At 40.7% G+C, this 21,570-nt stretch overlaps 1 long non-coding RNA gene across 3 annotated transcripts; it reads left to right on the top strand.

The window, feature by feature from the left end:
* The first annotated feature begins 101 nt into the window (after positions 1–101).
* On the top strand, positions 102–17,030 carry LOC138688986 (uncharacterized). 3 transcript variants are annotated; one of them, XR_011327793.1, is made up of 5 exons: positions 102–981; positions 8,680–8,725; positions 12,557–12,746; positions 12,837–12,959; positions 16,068–17,030. It is a non-coding gene; the product is annotated as an uncharacterized lncRNA (long non-coding RNA). The 3 variants fall into 3 exon arrangements; XR_011327792.1 differs by lacking the exon at positions 102–981 and having other exon boundaries at positions 1,877–8,725; XR_011327791.1 differs by lacking the exons at positions 102–981; positions 8,680–8,725 and having other exon boundaries at positions 11,676–12,746.
* Positions 17,031–21,570: the final 4,540 nt, after the last annotated feature.

Raw genomic sequence — 21,570 nt, forward strand, 5'->3', positions numbered from 1 at the left:
GGGGTGGGGGAGTCACGTTGCCCCCTCCGCGGCACATGGTTCCATCCGTAGGGCGGGGGCAGGAGGCGCAGGCGCAGTATGAGCCGTCGTCTTCTGTCAGGCGGGTCCGTGCGGCCGCCATTGCTGTGGGGGGAGCGTTCGGCGGGGAGTGCGAGGGCTGTTTCCATGCGCAGCCTTCAGGGCCTCGCCGCCTGGCTGTAGCGCTTCTCTTGCTAACAGGGGAGCCACCTATCCCTCCCTTGGTTCCCTGCGGGCTGCCGGTGTGAGGTGGGCGGGAAGGAGGCCTGGCTGGCTCGGAGAGCCTCGCAGCAGGGCTGTGGGATGGGTGCCCAGGGCCAGCATTGCAGTGCTGTATACTGAAGTCCCGTGCAGAGGCGCTTTCTGGCTGGGTGTGGGGAAGACGAGGCTTGGGGGAGGTGATTTTGTTGTGCCCAGATCCTGTGCTCTAATGGGCATGGCACCAAGCTACTTGCTTGGGCCCAGGCTGCGGTCTGCAAGTGGAGAGCTGTGCCACTGCTTTAAAGAGAAATGCAGTGGTCAAGCTCCAGTCCGAGCAAAACAGCATCTTTTTAAAAAGATGCACAGTGCTCAGAAAGTGGTGATACTTATGCAGAAGTTTGGATTCTATGCTTGCAGGAACCTCCTTTCGCCCTAATCTGTAAATGTGGGAATGGCAAATAAGGATGTCCCAAAGGGCTCGTGCTTTTCCATTTTTGTATAACTTCACCTGTCATTAGCATTCTTCCCTTTCCCTTCTGGTGGTCCATTATTTCTTCTGATGCATCCCCAATTATTACTGCTTTCCATACTTTCTGGTCAGTCTACATGATGCACACAGTGTTTCCTCAGTCTCCTTAGAGTCCTCTGAGATGGAGGAGTGTATGAAGTCTGCTGGTTTCAGTGGTGGCACTGGCCAACAGTCTTCAGGAATGTAGGAATCCACACTGGTACTTCACACAAGAAATACCTCAGAGAAATTAAGTTCAGACATTCAGTAATAGAACAAAGTTAAGCTACAAAAACAATCCTTGCACTTTAGCCATCTTTGCCTATGGGATATAATGTAGTCTTTGTTAGTATGCAAGAGGCTTTCAGAAACATACTGTAATATGTTGTACATAGAGACATCCTCTGCACTGCAATGTATTCGAAGTCATGAATGCATCCCTTTAACGGTATTTAATAATACAGCAGTCTGTTGGTGATACCTAAAGTCTTAGCACAGGTATGACCTCTTGTAACAGTCTATCTACCTACCAAGCTTCTCAAAGCCTGAGGTCAATACTGTTGTTTCAGCACCACTGCTCAAATAGTCTTCATAGAGTCACATTAAAATTTTCTTCCACCTGCTTTTTTGACAGTATTGGCTATTCATTGAACTGAGTGCCAATCTTTCCAGATGTTACACTGTGTGGGAAATATTCTTCCAAAGTATAAAAACAAACAGTGGGCCATTTCCAGTCCAGCATATTGTGAAATGAAATGTTACATGAATTCTGGGTTAAAAAAATACTTATTGTAAGTTCATGACATTCAGTAGACAGAGAATTAGCTTGGGACTTAGAATATGGAATTCCCCTTTTTGTCAGTTTTTGGATGACACTGAGAAAATTTAGTATCTGTAAAGTTTTCCAATCTGCCAGTGAAGATAATGATTGTGATGGGCTTCATAAAATGGTCTAAAATAACATTAGATCTGTGTATAATCAGGAGGTTAGATTTGCTGAAGCACTGAGCAGACACATTCACAGGAGAAAGCTCTCAAATAATACTTTGAAAAAAATGAGAGGAAATTAACTTCCAGAATTTTTATTTTCCAGGGCTTTCACCTGTAAACTTCATAAATGTTATAAATCAATATACTGAAATACTGAGAATGCATTTTTTTAATAACTGGAAGGTACAATCAGGTGTTTAAGACAAACTGAAAATTCAAAGTTGTCTATTCCCAGTTTTGTAGAAGAAACACTGAATAACTCGACACAGATGAGGTACCAGCCTTTGTTCTCTTTAACTGATGGAATCCTATGAAAAGAAGTCTCAGATCATGTAGCAAAAGATGCAGACACAAATGAAGCCAAACTGATGTTTCTTAAAACATCTCAGTTCTGCATTCTCTGACTTCCATGTGTCTGCCTTTCAACTGTAAAAATACTTTGTGGTCTTTATTTTACTATATAGAAGCTACTTCGAGTTTAGATCGTCCCTGTCAGTACTAGTCCAACTTCCTTTTATTTCAATAAAGACTCCAGGGACAAATTGGCAAGAGGTGCAAACTGGAACTTGGTGTCTAGCCCATGGTTTAATTCCTGCAGGGAATACTGTTTCGGGACAGCAGAATGCTATTGTTTCATCCCTTCCTAGTGTTCCAGTTGTTTCACGTTGTAGCCATCACAACTACAGAGAAAGCAAAATTAAGTTTTTCAAGGCAAATTAGCAAGAAAAAATGGATAGACATTTCCTGGCACCTCTGAAGGTAACTATGCCAAAGTAGTCTCTGAGGACTCAGGCTCAGCCTTTTTCAAAAACATAAAAAGAGGTGTCGGAGCTCATAAAATACTTTTGGAACTGGGCATTACATAATGCCCATCCTCTTAAGCTCTTATTATAAAAAGCTTAACAACTGCCACTAACCCTTATACCAGGATTGGAAGTAATTATTGTATATTCCATGTAAGAGGCTGAAGATTTTTTTGTGTGTGTGGTTTGACATTTTCCTTTTCATACTCTTCCTTCTCCCTATAAAGATAGACATTTTCAAAGGCCAAGAATATGAGATTATTAGGATACAAGGATGTAGGATAAAATCTTAAAATACTTGCACTGTGACATTACCTCGATATTTGATCCCCTGAGAATCTCTGATCTGTTTAACAGTGACCCTGAAAAGCAGAGAAGGACTTTTTTCTTGTTTTATAAAGGAGGACTAAAACCCGAAGAGTAAGGCTTAGGTCTGGGCTCCTGAAGTCACGTGCCCAGGCTTTGCCAAACTAGGTGCTTGACAGCAGTTAGCACTCACAGTATAAAGGAGCTCTGAAAAGAGAATTCCTGGCTTCATTTATTTAGGCTGTCTTTTCCTGAAGGCAAGCAGCTGTGCCCTTCTCACAGTCCTAATTGAGGTTCTGCCTTCTGTTTGAAGCCACCACTACTATTATTCTCCTCTTATGAAATAAACTTCCATATAGGAAATGGAAAACTCTAATTTAATCCCCGCATCTTTTAGGGAGAAAAAAAAACCACAAAAAAAAAAGCCTGCCTCTCCCCCTTGGTAGCAAGCTTTGGTAGACTAAGTTACAACCTGGGGCTGTAATTTGCCCTTTTGTTGAAGCTGTGCCACATGCAGAGAAAACGGATTCATTAGGCTAGAGTCTAAAACTGTGGTTAAATTACTTGTCCAGCAGAGGGAAATCTTAGCTTCTGGTTGCTATAACAAGGTCTCTTTCAGTACAGAAATCCAGTGGCATTTTAGATGAAATGAATAAACAGCCTTGAGCATCGGTTCTCTGTAGCTGGTCAAGATCACCTCAGACCTAACTTTAGATGTAGAAATTCAATGTCTTATGTCTGAGTATGTCACCCTGGTATTCTTTACAGAGCAAATTAATTAGTTTTCTACTATGGGATGAGATGCGTTTCCCGCTAAAGATGTCCATGTTTCTTCAATACTTGTGAAGTGAGCCTAGCGTAACTAACTCAGACGCAGACATTTCACAGGTTCACATATTAGGCCAGACAAATTTTATTCCTGGTGACCATAGTTGCCAATATAACATTGGTTTTAGGATCAGAAACCTGCAGCTAGTTGGGGACCATTTGCCTGTTTCTTTCCTTCAGTTGCTGCAGAGCTGCCCTTGAGGACACACTAAATAACTGAATATGAGCATACACTAAATAACTGAATATAAGCCTAATGCCCATTAAGCTCTCAATTAACCCCACCTTTGTAAAAAGGCTTTCCCTTTCTCTTACATTTTCTAGATATAGCTTACTTGCTAATTAGATAGACTCCTGTAATTAAAATCAGTTTATTTCTGCAATTGATTCTCCATACATTAAGGTTGCTATGGCAAGTGGTTGCTGTATGTTATGCTTTCTGCAGAATATATAACCAACTAATCATGCCCTGGAGTGTCTCTGCACACTTTCCTGCTTCCTTATAGTCTGCCAGGGCAGGAAGGAAACCCTGCAATGGTAGTTGTAGGGTGTATGTGCAAGCAGTTATTGTGCGTGAACTTGTTATCTAGCCTAGGGCTGGTGGAATGGATGAGTGAGTGTTTTGTTGCTGTTGTCACTGTATATTGCTTATCAGTTTTACGTCTCCCAAAACACTTGGTTATTAAGAAGTAGCCAGGTTTTACAGACCCAGCCATTCTGAAAGGTGAAATGGCTTTGTGGAGTTCTTGTGGGAGGAGAGGCCTGACCAGTACTGCTATGTCGTGCCCTGTCACTGGCAGATCAGATGGAGAAAGGTGCAAGACCTAATCCTCAGGCTTCCTTGAAAGCTGAAACTGATATAATCACCTGACTTTTGGAATAGGAGCTTTAAGAAATTTCTTGTAACAAACCCCCCTGAAATTGGTAACATCTGTCAGCCCGCTCAACAAGAATTGCATCTCCTGGTTGCTGCTCAAGAAAAAATAGCACCTGAGGTAGGGAATAATGGAGTGCTACATACTGAAGAATAAGAATCAGTACATGCTCCAGAAGAGAACTAAGCACCCCTAAATCCCATACATTTCATTTACTTAACCCTTCTAACAGCCCTTCTCATACTTTCTGGGACTCAAAGATTTAAATCTCTCTGATTTTCACTTATATTCCCCGAATGTTACTCCATAAAAAGAGCGTAGCCCTTCAGCTCGTCTTTAGTTTATACACACCCAAGCTGGCTAAACGTGCTTGGTTTCTCTTTATGTGTTCAGGAAAAACAGAAACATCCCTTCACCTCTGCTTTATTCCTCTGAGTCTGTAGAGACTTTAGGGTCCATTATCAACAATGCAAGGACACAGATTTTATCTGGTAGCTGGAGAAAAGTAGAACAATCTTGCTCACCTCATGCATGACTAGCTGCAGTCTAAGTTGAGATGTGTTTCATGTATATTATATCAAATGACAGGGGTTTGCAATGAAACAACTGGAAAATATTATAAAAGGTTAACAGTCTGAAAATTGCTAGTAGACTCTGAATATAAGTTACAATGCATTAGAAACAAATCTGTAGCATAAGTAGTCCCAAAGTGCTTCTTATTTATCTTTAGAAACTCGGTGTTAACAAACACCTGATCTGAATTTTGTATGTTATGATAGCAACTGCTGCTATCATGGAAAACATTACAAAAAACCTAATTTTACTCAAAGAGCTCCTTTATATGAGAAAGTGTGTATTTTTTCCAGCAATTTTTGCTAAAATATGCAAAATAAGATAGCAATCTTAATGACTACATCCCTATTTAATGTGTTAGCATAAAAAATAACTTTGCATGTTTCTGTTTGCAGAAAAACAAACTGTTTTCCATTTTCCTCTTTTTTTTTTCCAGAAGAAATTGAAAACAGCTGTAGAAGTTCAGTACCATTATCCTTTTAGATAGAAATTTTAGGGGGTGTTATGAACTATTGGTAGGAAAAATGCCATTGCTAATGGGTCGTGTACCTACAACTACAGGATTACAAAGCAAATGGATTCTTGTTTTCAGCTGCTCTAAGCAGAGTATTAAGACAATTCTGTTGTACATAAAATGAATAATAAGCTTCAAGTAACTGACATTTACTAGCACGTCAGCTTCATCATTTTTTACAGTCATAGCTGAAATTGCATTTGCTAAATTGCTCTCATGAAGCAGGATTTTCGTTCTGATAGATTCCCTACTTCTCAAAGTATAATTCATCTTCCTGTAAAAGCACTGATGCTAATCTTTAGCCTGTGTTAAGATGACTAGATCTTCCCGTTTTAAATATAAGGTCCTTTATCTTAATACTCTGCAGGATGCCCATTTGACCCCATTCCACTTCTTGTTTCATTTGCTCTGCAGCGCATGATCACCGTGTGAAGGGAATAGCACATGGTCAAAGGGCTCTGTTCAGAGGTGACTTACACACTGCCTGCTGCCAGATATGATGTAGATTGCACTAAAAAAAATCAATATAATTCTGCTTTGTAACTTATATGGCACCATTATTTTGTGAAGTAAGTTATTCATTGTAGCAGAGAGCAATCTTTTTGCACCAGGACCTTTAAACAAATTACGGAAGCAGAGAAAGAATATACTGTGGACTTGGTCCTGCCCAGAAAAGGTGCCAAAATCCTTCATGTTAGAAACATGTAAATGAAAAATAATCAACAGGAGAGGAAGATAAATAGGAGAACCTGCCTTTCCTTTAACAGGCACTGACCTGTGTTTTGTCTAATAAAAGGCATAAGACCATAGGGCAGGGAGGAGGCCATTTTTTTATCAGTAGGCTATGTTGTGAAAGGCAAAACTTGAAGCACGAGCAAACAGAATTGCACCAACAGCAATGAAGGGAGGTAGCACATGAGGATGGCAGATGCTATGCTTTCTTCACAGCCTTGAAGAGGGCTGTCTGTTTTGTCATTATTTCTAGCCTAGGATTTTGCAAGCTACTGCTCCAACTGGGTATTTTCTCTTACAGCCCCCAGAATCTCCTCGGTAATTGCAACTGGCATCCTTGTTCACTGCCAGAGTATGTGCTAGCTCTTTCACTTGGTACTTTCAGGTACTCTCTTCACATCCTCCGGTCAGTGTTCCTGCTGGCACTTGAGATTCCTTCTAGTGATGAGCCTTTTCAGCTGTTAGTGTTCAGATACTGAAGTCAGTTAACTTATGGGGAGAAGAAATAGCTTCCCGGAGCTTGCTTGTCCCAGCTGTGGTAGCTCATAATTCACTCAGGCAGGCAGCTGGCACCAATGCTGTGTTCAGTGTTGAGGCCTTTGGTGCGATGAAGATAACTGTATGTGCCGCACCCTGGAAACTGGGCTGCAGCCAGCACAGCGGTATCTGGAGGGGAACGAGGGATCGCAGTTGTAGAGATTAATAGGGGTAAGAATGACTGGCAACAGAAGAAAGTCTTTCTGTTGACTTACTGTTTGCACTGTTGGTCTAAACTGGGGAACACCTTTATAAAGAAAAAACCGCAGGGCTTTGGGTCATGACAAGATATAGTCCTTGTTTGAAGAGGTATCCCTGTAGGTAAAGCTTTTTGTTTGAGGCAGATCTACTTCACAGCAAGAAGTTGCACTGTGCTCAGATTTTTTTTTTTTTTTTTTTTTAATCTCAGACAAAATCTGTTCTCCTTGGATTAACGTGTCCAAGGCCTAGTTGCCATTCTGGAGTGATGAATGGCAGAGATAAACTCATGGCCTGAAATTTCTGGGCTATTTGGATGGGTACATCTAATGCCTGAAAGTACAAGTTAGTTTTGCAACTCTGTAGTGCTCTAGTAGTTGGGAGGGAAATGATAAAAGGCCTTGAGAAATGTCCTTCTATTACTGGAGTGCATGCTTACCTGGCTATGTGTAGAAGGGTTACCATCACCCCACAGTATCTCACAGAGAAGAGCAGTGTCTCGGAGAGCACAGTGCTAACCGTTAGTAACTGTTGCCTTTTCATTATCAACCACTGTGCTATTGCATTATTGATTAATGCTGTTGAAAGCCATTCCTGCTGGTCCCTTATGTTCTTACTGAAAAGTACTCAACATATCAGCCACATCTAATTGAATAGCAAAAGGAACGAGTGAAATGTCATTCATAAGCACTCCCTCCCTTTATAGTCATTGGCAAAAGTATGTATGTCACTGAATATTGAAACCATCCTGAAGGCATCAAATTTCTATATATAATGCTATTTTTTTTATATTTTACTCAACTGTGCTAGGTATGCTGCTGCTACTAATGTTCTGGAGATTCACATGCTTCACTTATTGTAGGGACTAAAAGTATTCTGTACATCTTAGTTAAGCATTACCATCTCAGCATTAGCATCTCAGAATGATTGGTAAATATTATTCTAATTATTTACTAAATCTGTAAGTTGAATTGCATACAGATTCAGTGAAATAGCAGAATTTCTTTTGAAGACAGTGGTGGAACTGTAAATAAAACTTAGCTAATTTTTAAATATTGGCATTACAATGACACCAGAAGGCATCAGTCAATATTAGGGCCTCATTATGCTAAACTCTCTACATAAGCATGTGAAGAGAGACAAAAAGTCTTGGCTACAAGGAATTTGTACAGTGAATAGCCAAGAGAAAGTGCAAAAGGAAGAAGGTATTAATGTCTCCATTTAATGCCCTTAATAACATACTTTAACTTTTGGTCAGCCCTGAAGTGGTCAGGCAGTTGACTAGATGATCACTGTAGGTCCCTTCCCACTGAAAATATTCTGTTTTACAGACAGAATGCAAAGTGATTTGCCTAAGGCTACTGTATGCCACCAGTAGAAAGCAAATTCAGATTTCTGAACTATATTCTAGGCAATTTCTCATAGTTTATTTTACAACACCTTTTTGGACCCTGAGGAAGGTTCCCCTGCTTCCCCCTCAGCATGTAATTTTATATATAGCATGTATGAGCATTCCCCATCTTGCCCTGTCTCTTCCCCTTTTCCAGAGACTCCAGTACTTTGCTAACCACCTTCATTCTCTTTCAGCCTCAGGAGGAGAAGTTCCAGAGTGGGATATGGACTGCAGTACGCCACATGTGAGGTAAAGCTCTATTATCATCTGCCTCACCTGCTTGTCTGTCTTTTTTTTTTTTTAATGAGAAAAATAGAGAATTAAATGCATCTAAAAGAAGATCATTAGAATGGAAATAATATTCATTGCCATTCCTGAGGTCGCTGACATGACATATTAGGATGTTTATAAAATGGTCTGTCTTCTTTTATGTCAGATAAGTGATGAGGCAGGTGCGTCTCCTAGGCAAAACAGGCCCCTGCAAATTGAAGCACAATATCAAGATAAGGCTGTCATTGTGCAAGTCTCTGCTGCCCTGAAGCTAATGTGCACAATCTGTTTTCGCAAGTGCTTTCATATTTTTGTTCTTTATTATGAACATATACAGCACATAAGTGTTTTTAGTATTGGCTGACTCTGGTATTTTGTAGTCACGATTGTGGTATTTAAACAGGAGGTGATCTGTTCTGCACATGGAAAAGGAGCTGTGTTATAGAGGAAATAATTAAAAAAAGTGTTGCTATTTTTTGGCAAGAGGGTGTTATGATTATTTTTCAAAGAATATACCCAGTGTTCATTATGTTCATGTACAAACCCATGGTGATTTGAATCTGATTTCTAGTCTGTACCTAGGGAGCATTATCATTGTGTTAGAAATGCAAGTATGATATTAAATTGAAAAGCTCGTACATATATATAGTCTCGTCTATTTCTTTTTTAGCTGCTGTATAACATTGCTTCCCAATTTCAGCCTAAGAGCTGTGCTTACTTAGATGAAATGAGCGATGTCACTTGAATAGCAACTATTGTAAATAATGGAGATCTTTTTATAAAACTTCATCGTATTGTTAATATCCAAAATGCATTTGGTATGATAAAGCAGCACATTGCCCTTGGTTAAGAAAATTCCTTTCAAAGAATTTGCCTGGCAATGATTTTTAAAACGCATTTCAAGACTTTCTGAAAATCTTGAAATACAAGCATGACATGATTGTATTATGAAAATGTGCTTGGTGAGGGACACATAATTATCTTCAGTTTCCAGATGAAGCAGAGCTGGTAACTTATCTCCAGTCACTGCTAGCAAATTTGTTTAGACACTTACTGAATGCAGGCTTCTTTTTTTTTTTTCTGCTGCACCACTCTTCTACAGAGAGTTATTTTTACAGGAGGCATTGTGTCCAGGATATACATATCTAGCTGAAAGTTGTCTCAAGGTAGGAAAAACTTCTCAAACGTGCATCCCTCACATCTCAGGGATACAATCTTTCCAGGAAAATGCTCAGCTTTAGAAACTGTACGTCATGGCAGCATGTGTGTATATATTGGAACACACAATGCTAAGTATAATGCCAGGTTTTCTGAAGCAGGTCTATATTTTACTTTAAAGCATTGTTGTGCTGCACTGGTGATTAATCGGTAATGTTCCAGCTGAATTAAGCCTCAGTTCAGAAGGGTACAGTGGCTGCTCCAGGTTTAGACATTGTCCAGCAAGGGGCCTCTATGCAGTGTGAGGATTCCAAAGGCAAATATTTGAACATAGAAATAAAAAGAGCGTGGAGGAAGCTGGCAACAACATTATGCCGGCTAATGCTCTTATAAACAGATTTTGAACAATGCTAGTGCGTTGGATTTATGGGATGGGTGGGTTATAACCCCAGTGTATTGTTTCATATTGGGTATTTATTTTTTTCTCATGCAGGTCTTTACCTTTTTTCCCTCCACTTGGTTACCAAGGAATGTAAATCAAGCTATCACTGTGTGTCAGATGCAAGCAAGGTCTAAGAGCTCTAGAGCAGCTGAGAACATGGATACAGCATCTTAAGTGTCAAGATGACACTATACTGGCAGAGGAGTCTGTAAGGGGCAGAGGCTTCCATTTCCTGCTGAGTTTTGTCAGGATCCAGGTCTGCTGTGTTATACAGAGAGAAAGTGTTGTCTGCAAGATGGGAGTGTGTCTCTGTAGCACGTCACAGACTGAGGGGAGACACTGCCTGGGAGTACAGGACACTTTATGGGTTGCAGGGGAACAGCATTTTGGAATTGTGCAAAACTTATCATAGGATGTTTAGGGGAGGAACCACAGCAGAGAAAGGGAGGGATAGAGGTGGTCTGGGGAGGAAAAATCTTGGGAAAACAGAGGGATAAGGGGCTAAAAGGGGGCAGTCACATGTAAACAGGTGGCTAGTCAGTAGGCTTGTCTGGCCCTGCCCTGCACTCGATCAGCACAGTCTGTCCTGTGTTCTCATTAAACTCCATTTTTATTTTCCTGCATGCAGGGCTCTCTTCTGTGTGTATGGAGGTCTGAGAGGCCAGCAACTGGAGTGGGACCACAGGATCACAGGGGCCCCTGTCTGTGGTATTGGTAACTGGAGTGGGTGAGGATATGTAAGTCAGTGTGTGATCGCTCCTGAATATCAACCTGGGCTTGCAAAGTGGTTGATGTGACCTGGGAGCCAGGTGCATGCATGTCTCTGAGAGTGAGACAACTGGAGGAGCTGGCTGCGGGAGGAGTGGGGGTCCCAGCCATGTGGCAGAGAGGCTGTAGGGTCTGGGGCTGACTGAGAGATCAGATGTGTGTATGTGTCTTAAGTGTGTGTGTCTGAGAGTGTGTGTGTCTGTGTGTGCCTCTCCCTCTGTGCATGAGGCAATTAAGGACCCAGGGCCAGCTACTGGAGGGACTGAGTGTCTAAGCCTCCAGGTACTGAAGGCAGCTAAAGCCAATTCTTCACATTTTTCTTGGCAGTTTACATCTATGCAGGGAAGGCCTCATTCCTATAAAATCAGAAGATATAAAATCAGAGTGTTTCAATTTACTCCTTGTGGTTTAACCCCAGACAGCAACAAAGCACCATGCAGTCACTTGCTCATTTCCCCCCCACCCAGTGGGATGGGGGAGAGAATCAGCAAAAAAAAGGTAAAACTCGTGGGTTGAGATAAAACTGTTTAATAGGACCAAAAGGAAGAAAATAATAATGATAATAATAACAATAATAAAATGACAATCATAGTAGTAAAATAATTGGAATATACAAAACAAGTGATGCACAGTGCAATTGCTCACCATTGGCCAACCAATGCCCAGTTAGTTCCCGAGCAGCTATCTGCACCCCCCTGGCCAAATTCCCCCAGTTTATATACTGGGCATGATGTCACATGGTATGGAACACCCCTTTGGCCAGTTTGGGTCAGCTGCCCTGGCTGTGTCCCCTCCCAGCTTCTTGTGCCCCTCCAGCCTTCTTGCTGGCTGGGCATGAGAAGCTGAAAAATCCTTGATTTAGTCTAAACACTACTGAGCAACAACTGAAAACATCAGTGTGTTATCAACATTCTTCTCATATTGAACCCAAACCGTAACACTATACCAGCTATTAGGAAGAAAATTAACCCTATCCCAGACGAAACTAGGACACCCCTCCTTTCTTCTCAGCCTCCATAGAGACATGTTTCTGTGCTCTATATTTGTAGTGATGGTATAGACAGTGAGATGCAGAGATTGCACATGATATGCAAGTAGGTAGAGAACTTTGATCTTCCTGCTTTTTGCAGCCATTTGGTAGTAGAAAACAGACGCTTTGTGTCTGGAATGCTTAGCATCCCTCTCCCATATCTTTTCTATAAAACAGACCTCTGTTCTGTATCCAGTTCACTTGCTGTAGTTGTTTACCCAGGAAATCTCTGGACTGAGAGTGTCTGTAATGCACTGGGTTAGGCAGACAGGCATGTGAATTGTAACTATGCAGTCTGGATGAGGAGAGGAAGTACTGACTGGTTTCTTCCCCATGCTCCTGAGGAAAAACCCCTTCATAAAGAGTTGTATGAAATATGCATTACCTATTGACATATCTCGCAAATATTAAGTCTGTTACAGTGTCCCTTGAAGATTGCTACAGGGTTCTGTCACACCAAACCTCATCATTTCCACATGATTAATTACTGCCAAGTCCAGTCTCGAGCAAGAACCAGTAATGCATGGATATATTTGTGTATGGTGTGGCAAAGCATACAGGCAGAGGTATATACTTGTACAGAATAAAAGCTTCAATATATGGTAAGGTTTCATGATGAGATTTGAACAGTCCCTTACCAAGTGAGAGAAAACATTTTGCCTTTGTGTGATTTTTTTTTTTTTAACATTTAGGGAAGTCTGGGGAATGGCCCTCATTAACAGGCACTGCCTGCAGGAAGGAAGGGATGCCTGCACCTGGCCTCAACAGGTGTACCGGCTGTTTGAGGAGGTGAAAGCAGTGAAGATTTTGGGGGAGTGAGTATTGACACTGTCTCCTGAATCAATTAAGAATCAATAAGTCTCTTGATGGGGAGCAGGAGTCAGGCTGGAGGTGAGAAGGACAAAGCAAAAGAGGCTGTAGAGGTGAGAATCCAAACAGATGCTAATGGAGGGAGGAAGCACGCATTCCCTGGCTGAGGTTTTCTTTAGGTTTGCTTCCACAGGATATATGATTGACTTGCATAAGGACCACATTCTGAGCTCCATGATCAGGGCACTGGTTTGACATAATAGAGTATAGGAAGCTTTCTGCATGTGATCTAAAGATATGTAAATACAAATATAGTTATCTTTTATTTCTGTCCAGCCATTTTGCTAGCTTCTCCTTCTATTCAGGAACTTTAAGTGAGAAATATAATTCCCTAGGCAGCATTTCCTACCAGCAGATGGGTGCTACCAGGGGGTGGTGTGCATCTTAGGAGCTGTGAAAAATTAGGTGGGATGATTGGACCCTGAAGGAATCTCTCTCTCATTCCCCTCTCCCCACCAAGTTCAATAAATCAGTGCACAAAAGCTGTCTGGAAAACAATCAGTTCAAAACAAAACTTCATTTGTGGTGGTGTAATTATATGAATGCTAAGCAACACCTAGCAAGAAGCAAACTGTGTGGTGGTGGAGCTGTTTTGTTCTTTCAGAAACATTTAATAGAGTTCCATTTAAAAAAAAGAAAAAAAAAAAGTCTTTGATAACAAGTCTAGTCTAGAAACTTTCCACAGCAGCTTTCCATGGTGGTTTCAGAGTCATTTATGATTACAAATTCTTCATTATCACCAGAAATTGTTTCTGCCATAGGTTTAAGGTTACTCAGTGTTATATCATGGTAAAAAAACCACACAGGAATCTCTGTTACACTCGTATGAGTAGGTGTGCAGAACCAAAAAAACACTGAACTTCAAAGACATGATTCTGTCAGGTATTAACCCACCTGGCCTGAGATGATGACCTAAAATTGCGCAGTGTCTTTTGATTTAATATGTCTTTGACAGTTTATGCTTTCTGAAGCTGTGTGCCAACCAGAGTATCACCATCTTTAAGTTCATTTAAGCTGAAGATGGGTAAGATCCATCACCCTTCCCATGTATTCTGGCCCAAGCCTGTCCTGGAGAAGACAGTGGAATGTGTGCACATTGGCTAGCACGTCACCTTAGCAGGCACTGCTAGACTCTAATCCTTATCATGTGTGCATCAGTAATTCCTTTCTCTCCAGTGGAGTTGCACTGCTGCTGTGAGAAACATCAGCTATAGTTCCTAAGCGTTGGAAAGCAACCAGAAATGTGGTTTCTATAGATAAAACAATACTTTAAAACAGCAGTGGTCTATCTCAGATTCACTAAGTTTTTGAATATCAACAGGAAGCTTGATATATAAACCTAAGTTTTATTGCTTTAATCTTTATAATTTTAATATAGCCTTATTTATAAAATGGATTCCATTCATGTAACCACTGTGTAGGCATGTTTTACAGGCACCGTTAATTCCTTATCCAGGATTACAAATATGCCTAAGAATAAAATGGAAGTAGATGTTATGGTATTAATTTATGCATTTTTGGAAAACATCAAAGTCACATAACCTTATGTGTAATGATTTCATTTAATTATACAGTTCTACATTTTCATCTTCAAAGAAATCTACAAACAATGACTAATTAATCCTTGCAGCAGCCCTTTGAAATAGGTAGGTAGACATAATTAATCCCATCTAACCAATTCCTTGCCCAAGGCAATACATTGAATCAATATTTAAGCCAAGATTAGAGCTCAGTCTTACTTTGTGGTCATTTCACTAAACTAGCAGTTCCCAAATTTCCTTAGATTGGGCTCGCTCCTACCTTGCTGTGGTAGTTTACATGGACTGCACCAAGCCTTCGTTCTCGGTCTTCCACCTCTCTGCCAAAATGCTTCCTCTCCCTCAAAAATTCCCCTCAACAATTACTTCCACCCCAGTCAGTCCAGGTGTGGAAGGTCTAACTTTTCCCCTCCAAAGTCCTGTACCCAGCTTTCACTTGCTTATGCCTATCACTGCCTGACCAACTCTTTGCACGTGCAGACTTTCTCCCACAAGCTCCCTGTCCTGCGGGCGCCATTGCCTGCCCCGCAGAGCCCTGCTTCGGTGCTCGGTGTGCGCATTGGCATCCCCCGGGGCAATCGCCTCTCCTCCCCTGCGCCTGGCTCCCCTCAGCACCTGGGAGGAGGCTCTGGTGCTGGCGCTGGTATAAGCTGCTTTGTATCTTCTAGTTGGCTCACTCTTGTACGGTGAGCAAGGAGAAAACTGAAGGTAAGCTTTGCACCAGTAAATAGCAGGTGCTGTTCTCATAGACCGTGGCCCATACCAAGGTGCAGCCTACGGTCCACGTGTCTGTTATTGTAGGTGGAGACTCGTGAAAGGTTTTGGAGCACATTGTAAGTTACAAAAGGACTTCATAAGATCAAGAGCAGGCATTGTTGTCCAGGTAATACTGAAGGCTAAGGAAGTTCATGAGCGTGGAACCAAAGAGAAGCTGATGTAACAAAAAACATTACTTGCCTTGAAAATGGTCTGGTGATAATATAGACTGGAGTGAGGCAGTTCTGAACAGCACAGCAAGCAGCAGGGATTGCAAAGCGACAACAGTTGCCTCTGGCAGACTGATAAAGTCCTGATTTGATACAAAAATCTAATTCTGCATAGCATGTAGTGATGGATGGGGTACAAGAAAAGAGAGAAAAAAAATAATGGAAAAGGAGATTCCCACCTCAGGTCATCAAAGAATGGTGCCAGAACCTGGACTTGCCACCATGGCCATGTTTAAGATCTGGTCAAATCTTACTGGGCTATAGCTTTTCTTATCTGGTAGGAAATAGAGTTAATGTGATGTATCCTGTAGTTGTTGATAACAAAGTCACATTTGTGTTTGTGCCTTGATGTAATATGTCAAACTAGAAAAGATATTCGCCCTGGCTATAAGGATTCTGCTCCCCAACAAATTAGTGAATGGACGAGAAATATTTCTGCAGGCAGCTGATCTGACTGCCCTTGTTTGATATGCCACACTAGTTGACATGCCACACTTTCCTTGTACTCATCATTTCCTTTACTTTATAGAAAATGTTATGTCTTCATGTGACTGCAGGAGGGAGAAAAGGATACACAGAGGACCTGAAATTCTCCAGCGATGTTGCACAGTATCTAAGGATATACTCCAAACGCGGTGCACTGCTGCAAAAACTCTGATTTTTCTCAGCATTCCCAAAAGTGTTATTTCTATGGGTAAGATTGCATAGCTATGTCTGCTGCTTGATTCCGTTTTCTTTAGAAAAATGTTCGATGCTGTGCCCCATACTTTCAGGCTCTCTGTAGCTGACTAAAACGGTGGATATCTCCCTAAAATAGATAGCCTGCTTCAACCACAAATTGATAGGGCTTTGACTAGATAGAATTATATGTGGTGCAGAAGGTCAGATGGATGATCGTAATTGTCCTGCTTGGCTTTAGATCATTGGATTTACCTGAGTACTAAGTCTCTCCATTCAGCATGATTCAGGAGAGTAAAATCCAGAGCTCTATAAAATAGGAATTGTACATTCAACCAAATGGAGAATGGATGAGTATAGACATATGGCAGATTCATTTTTTCAGGCTGTTGATAATCTCAAAGAACATGTAGTAACAGAACAAATCAGCATGTTGGTGGAGGTTCCCCCGCCACCCACAGCAAATGATATTTTGGGGCATATGAATAGGAGTCAATTACAATAACACATCCCTTTCAATCTGAGTAATTTCTACTGAAATCCGAGATGACTACTGTCAAAAGGAGATGTATGAAGGCATAGCATTCTTTCTGCTGTATACTGCAAATACATGCAAGAGAAGGCAAATCTCTTAAGGACTCTCTTGGAAGAATTAACTTAGTGGAAATATGAATGTCAGTTTCCTGACATAGTTTAAATGTTAAATGACAGATAACCTAGGATCACCCAAACTAGATGGCAAAACTTTATTGTATGATACTGTCTGACAATGAAGTCCTGCATCTTGACAATTGAATTAAAACATTTCTTCACATTTCTCTGTTCTGATATTTTCTCTTGCACTTACATGACTATACAAATGTTTAACTTATGTAGAGCTGATGTAGCAGTGGAGATTTGCTGCATAAAATCTTGAAGGAGATTTTCTTCTAGTCTAGGAATATTTTTTTTTGATCTCTGGCATTAAAAGCCTGAGGGCAGCTGATGAGCACAAGGCAAAAGCCTAAATCCACTGAAGTGTTACCAGGTACTTCCCCTGTAGTGAACAGAATCCTCTTAAGATGATGACTGCTGAGATATATTCAGTGGTCTTTGTCTCTCTCAAACAGAGAGGGAAAAATGAAATGCTGTCTTTCCACTATGCAAATTTTGCAGGCAGTTTAGTGCGTTTAATGAACTGTTATAGCATATGCAAATGAACACCTCCCACCAGCACTCCACAGATCTGGCACATGGTAATCACTTGTCCTATATTTCTGTGCTATATAGTGGCTTCCTTGCTCATAGAAACACAGCCCACAAAATTGAAACAAAGGTCCCTAAAGGCTTCAGTTTGCGAAAGGTTAAATCTGTCTCCTCCTCTCAGGCCAGGACATGAGAGACTGACTGGTGGCATCTTCTCAGCTTTAAACAAAGCAAAAGGCTAGGTGGTAAGCAAGAAAGTCTGCTGCCCTTTCTGTCCTACAGCTCAGACCAAGCAAGACCGTTGCTTCCTTTTTGTGTAGGCTTTCACCTTGAAAGTTTCACCTGGACTCACCATGGAGCTTTGAGTTCAGCCTGACTGCAGTGACTTTGCCAGGGTCGTACTGGAATTGAGGTAGTCCTACAGAACCAGTGCACGTCAAAGGAAACATGTTAAACGCTTTCAGTGAAATTCAGCTCATTGCAGAGCCTTTTGAAGACACATCCATCAGTAAGGTGCCTCTTGAGGTCAGTTATGCATAACCACAGCCTTTTGTAAGATCTCCTTTTTGCCTCTCCCGTGTTAGGCGTAGCACTCCCATTCCTTTCTTTTCTCTCTTTATTGATATAAAATTATGGCCACACTTGTTTGTCCAAGAGTATTTATTATCCAGAGCCTGTGGATAACTGCATGATAGCTTCCTGTCTCAGCATAATTAGTACTAGTGCTGCACAGATTATGTGAGAGCATGAGCAAGAAACTTTGTGACCAAGTTAATGGATAGAGTGCTAGTGGTCAAAAGCTTATGCTAGGGAATATTTTTCTCCATTTATACTACTAGTCCCAACTTCACTGCAGAAGCGATATTTGGATAGGTCTTTGAAAATGTTCTGACTATCCTACCATTACTTGGAAATGAAAGGTGGACCTGAACCTTCTCACAATTCATTTGTCTTGCACCTGGAAAAATTGTTCATTTATATATAAAAAAGATCATATATAGTATGTACATATATACCATATATAAAAAATAAATATATATACACATACACATATATAAACTGCATACACTGGCATTGCCTCCAACAGAAATGTACTTCAACTGCGGTGCAGACAATATTTTTAAAAGATTTTAAGGAGTGGTTCATGATTTAAGTTGCCAGCCTTGAGACGTTATGCATGCATGCTTAGTACACTGTAAAGATCAGACTGTTTAACTAGCTTGAATTCAGTCTGTAAAAATGGAAATTTCCTAGATATGGAGACACTTTTGCAAGTTTTGGTCTCATAGGTTTTAATTCTGAAAGCATAAGCTGTTTAAACTTGTATTCTGAAGTGAACGTCTGTTAAGTTAGGTAGGACATAGAAAGTTCATTGGAAATGTTAAGAATATTGTCTGTTTGAGCAAATATTATATCAAAGCTTTTATTTCCTGAGTCAGAGACAGAAATACAGTGGTTAAGTTTCACATTCAATAAATCATCTACCAGTTTAGTAGCTTGACTGATTCCCATCTTCTAGAGTAAACTGCTTTTATTAATCTTTGAACAACTTAACTAACCAAATAACTTATTTCTCACTTAAAGGAAAATTTTCTTCTCCAGTCTGCACTGCATATAAATGTCCATCATTGGTGGGAATTTTTTTACTAGGGTCAGGGCAGAACAGACGTTCCAATACCAGAATTGTCCGAATGCATCTCTCTAGATTCATACAGTATCTTTACAACAATAATCACAATAAAGGTTCAAGCTGAAAATGCAGTCATTGATTTATTTCACCTGGCTTTTAAAGACAATTAGGGAAGTTAAAGTACTGACCAAAGCACTGTAGGTTTTTGTGGTCAGTATCTCTACCTTTAGAGCTACTGCTTGGTAGAAAGAGCATCTGATTAAGGTGCTTTATGAGAAGGTTTATGTCTCTGAGCTCCACCTATAGCCTATAAAGCAATAGACTTTCCCAAAGATTGAGTCCAGGTGAGAGTCAAAGGTATTTGGTCCAAGGAACATTCAGAATAAATAACCAATGTCAATGGACTATGAAGGGAAATAAAGACAACTAGCTGTTTAATCTAGGTGTGTAAAGTTTGAACATTTCTCTGAAAGCTTGCATTTAGAATTATTTTTATTTTATAGAAAAAGAAAATAAAAGTCTGCTTTCAGAAAAAGAGCATATGAATTTTAGTATGCAAGGCAATGCTGACATCATCAATAGAGTTGCTAAAAAGGAAGTAAGCAGTCAACTCAGGTAAATTATGATCTCACAGTGAAGAACTGGAGAGGAGCCTGAACCCAAACCTCTGTGTAGAAATCAGTATACTTTAAAGTTGCTTTGCATTTCTTGAGTTTAGGAACTCTTAGCCAGCAAAATGAGCCAGAATATGTATTTTAAACCAATTTTTACTTACATATCAAGATTTTGTGGCTCACGATCATCTCTATTAAAGTTTTTTGCTTTGTTTTGAGTGATCAAAGAAAGCATGGCACAGCAAAATTCCTTGTGAAGTGATAAATGTCCTTACTGGTACGAAACTTTGTACTTGTGCACTCAAAGCAAACGGGTGCTTGCCAGAGTCAAGAGTGATTAAATACCAACTAAAGACTTCAGGATTAGGCCCTGAGAAAAATTTAGAAAGATATTTATCATTATCTGGTAACTTCTTCAGAATAAAATAGAAACTCTTTTGCAACAATGCAAAGGAAAACCTTAATGAAAGGGTACCTCTTTTTATTGCTTTTAGAAATGTTTGCAAACAGGCTTTTCCAGTGGCCATGATCCTTAAGATGAGAGCCAGTGAAACTTCCTCCCAGGGCATAACAGTGATAGCATGAATTGTCTCTATGAATTTTCCTGTGTATGAATATTGCAGTCCTGATTGTGCTGTTTAGAAGTGAAAAGCTTTGGGACAAATGTAGCCCCAAGTCTGGTATCTTTTACTTTGACAGGGAAGCAGTGTCTGTTCCCTGTCATATGGTTTGAGTAAGGTACCTCTGACAGAGTCTTCTTCCATGGAGTACTTAAAAATGCTGAAGCATAAGAACCAGAGCCTCAGATTTCCTCTCCTGTGGAAATACAAATGGGTGGAAAACTGGTGGAGGTTACATCTTGAATTGTCTCTTGAACAGAATTGTCAAAAAATGATTCCATGGAGAAAGCTGGTTTTGACTCTGAGAGATTAGGCAATCCTTCTCCATGAATCTCTAGGATACATAAAAGGCTTGGATGACCCACACAGATGTCCTGTACAGCAGTGCTCTTATGCCTTCTCCTTGTTTCTGCCCCAAATCTCTGCCAGACTTCTCAGTCAGCACATTTGCAGGTGAAGGTGATCAAAGTCCAGGTTTCCTGGGAAGCTCTTCCTTCTCCTGATCCAGTTTTAGGATTTACCTGGTGAACTGGATAAGAGAGCTGATCTAGCTGAAAAGAAATCGCCTCCTCTTGTGCTGGGTTGGGTTTCAGCTAGATGAGCTCCCCAAACCTCTGCCTGATGGTGCTAGTCCAGTGTAAAATCAGCTAGAAACATGTGACAAGGCTTAAGAAAGAGATTTAAGTCCTAGGTTGCTATAGGATTTTACCCCTTTAGTGTTCAGTGTCTTTTCTGCCTAAGAAGAACAACTTGTCTTTCTCTTGACTTGCCCCCAGCCTCTTTTGTTTTTACCCACAGAAAAGTGCAAGTAGATATCAAAATATTTTGCAAGTTAAGAAGCATGTAATATACTGCGTAAGTGTCATATGAAATAGATGAGATCAATGCAGCATCCTTTTACTCTGCTATGAATCAGCTCCAGCACAACCTGCCTGGAAGTGCCTTTACAGTATCTGGCCTTCTTCCCCCTATGAGCATGAGAAGACCTCTGTCTTCTTCGCTCTACTGGAAGTTTTGAATCTCAGCGTTGTCTCTCTGCATCCTATAAGCAAGCCAGAGAGACACCTGAAGAAAATCACAGGCAGCAATTCCTGCAGTCATGATGGTTTTTTAACCTTTGCTCCCAGTCCTTGCAAAACTGGGTAACATTTAGTGCTCCAACAAGTCTGACATCATAGCCCCTGTATCAGAAATAAAATGTCAAAACATTAATATATTCTTATCAGGGATGAAGGACATTGAAACGCTGGAGAAGTTGAAAAAAATGGGAGTATTGTTTACCAACAAAATAAATCAAGCTACCAA

This window comes from Haliaeetus albicilla, chromosome 14 (assembly GCF_947461875.1).
Source record: "Haliaeetus albicilla chromosome 14, bHalAlb1.1, whole genome shotgun sequence".
Lineage (NCBI taxonomy): Eukaryota > Metazoa > Chordata > Aves > Accipitriformes > Accipitridae > Haliaeetus > Haliaeetus albicilla.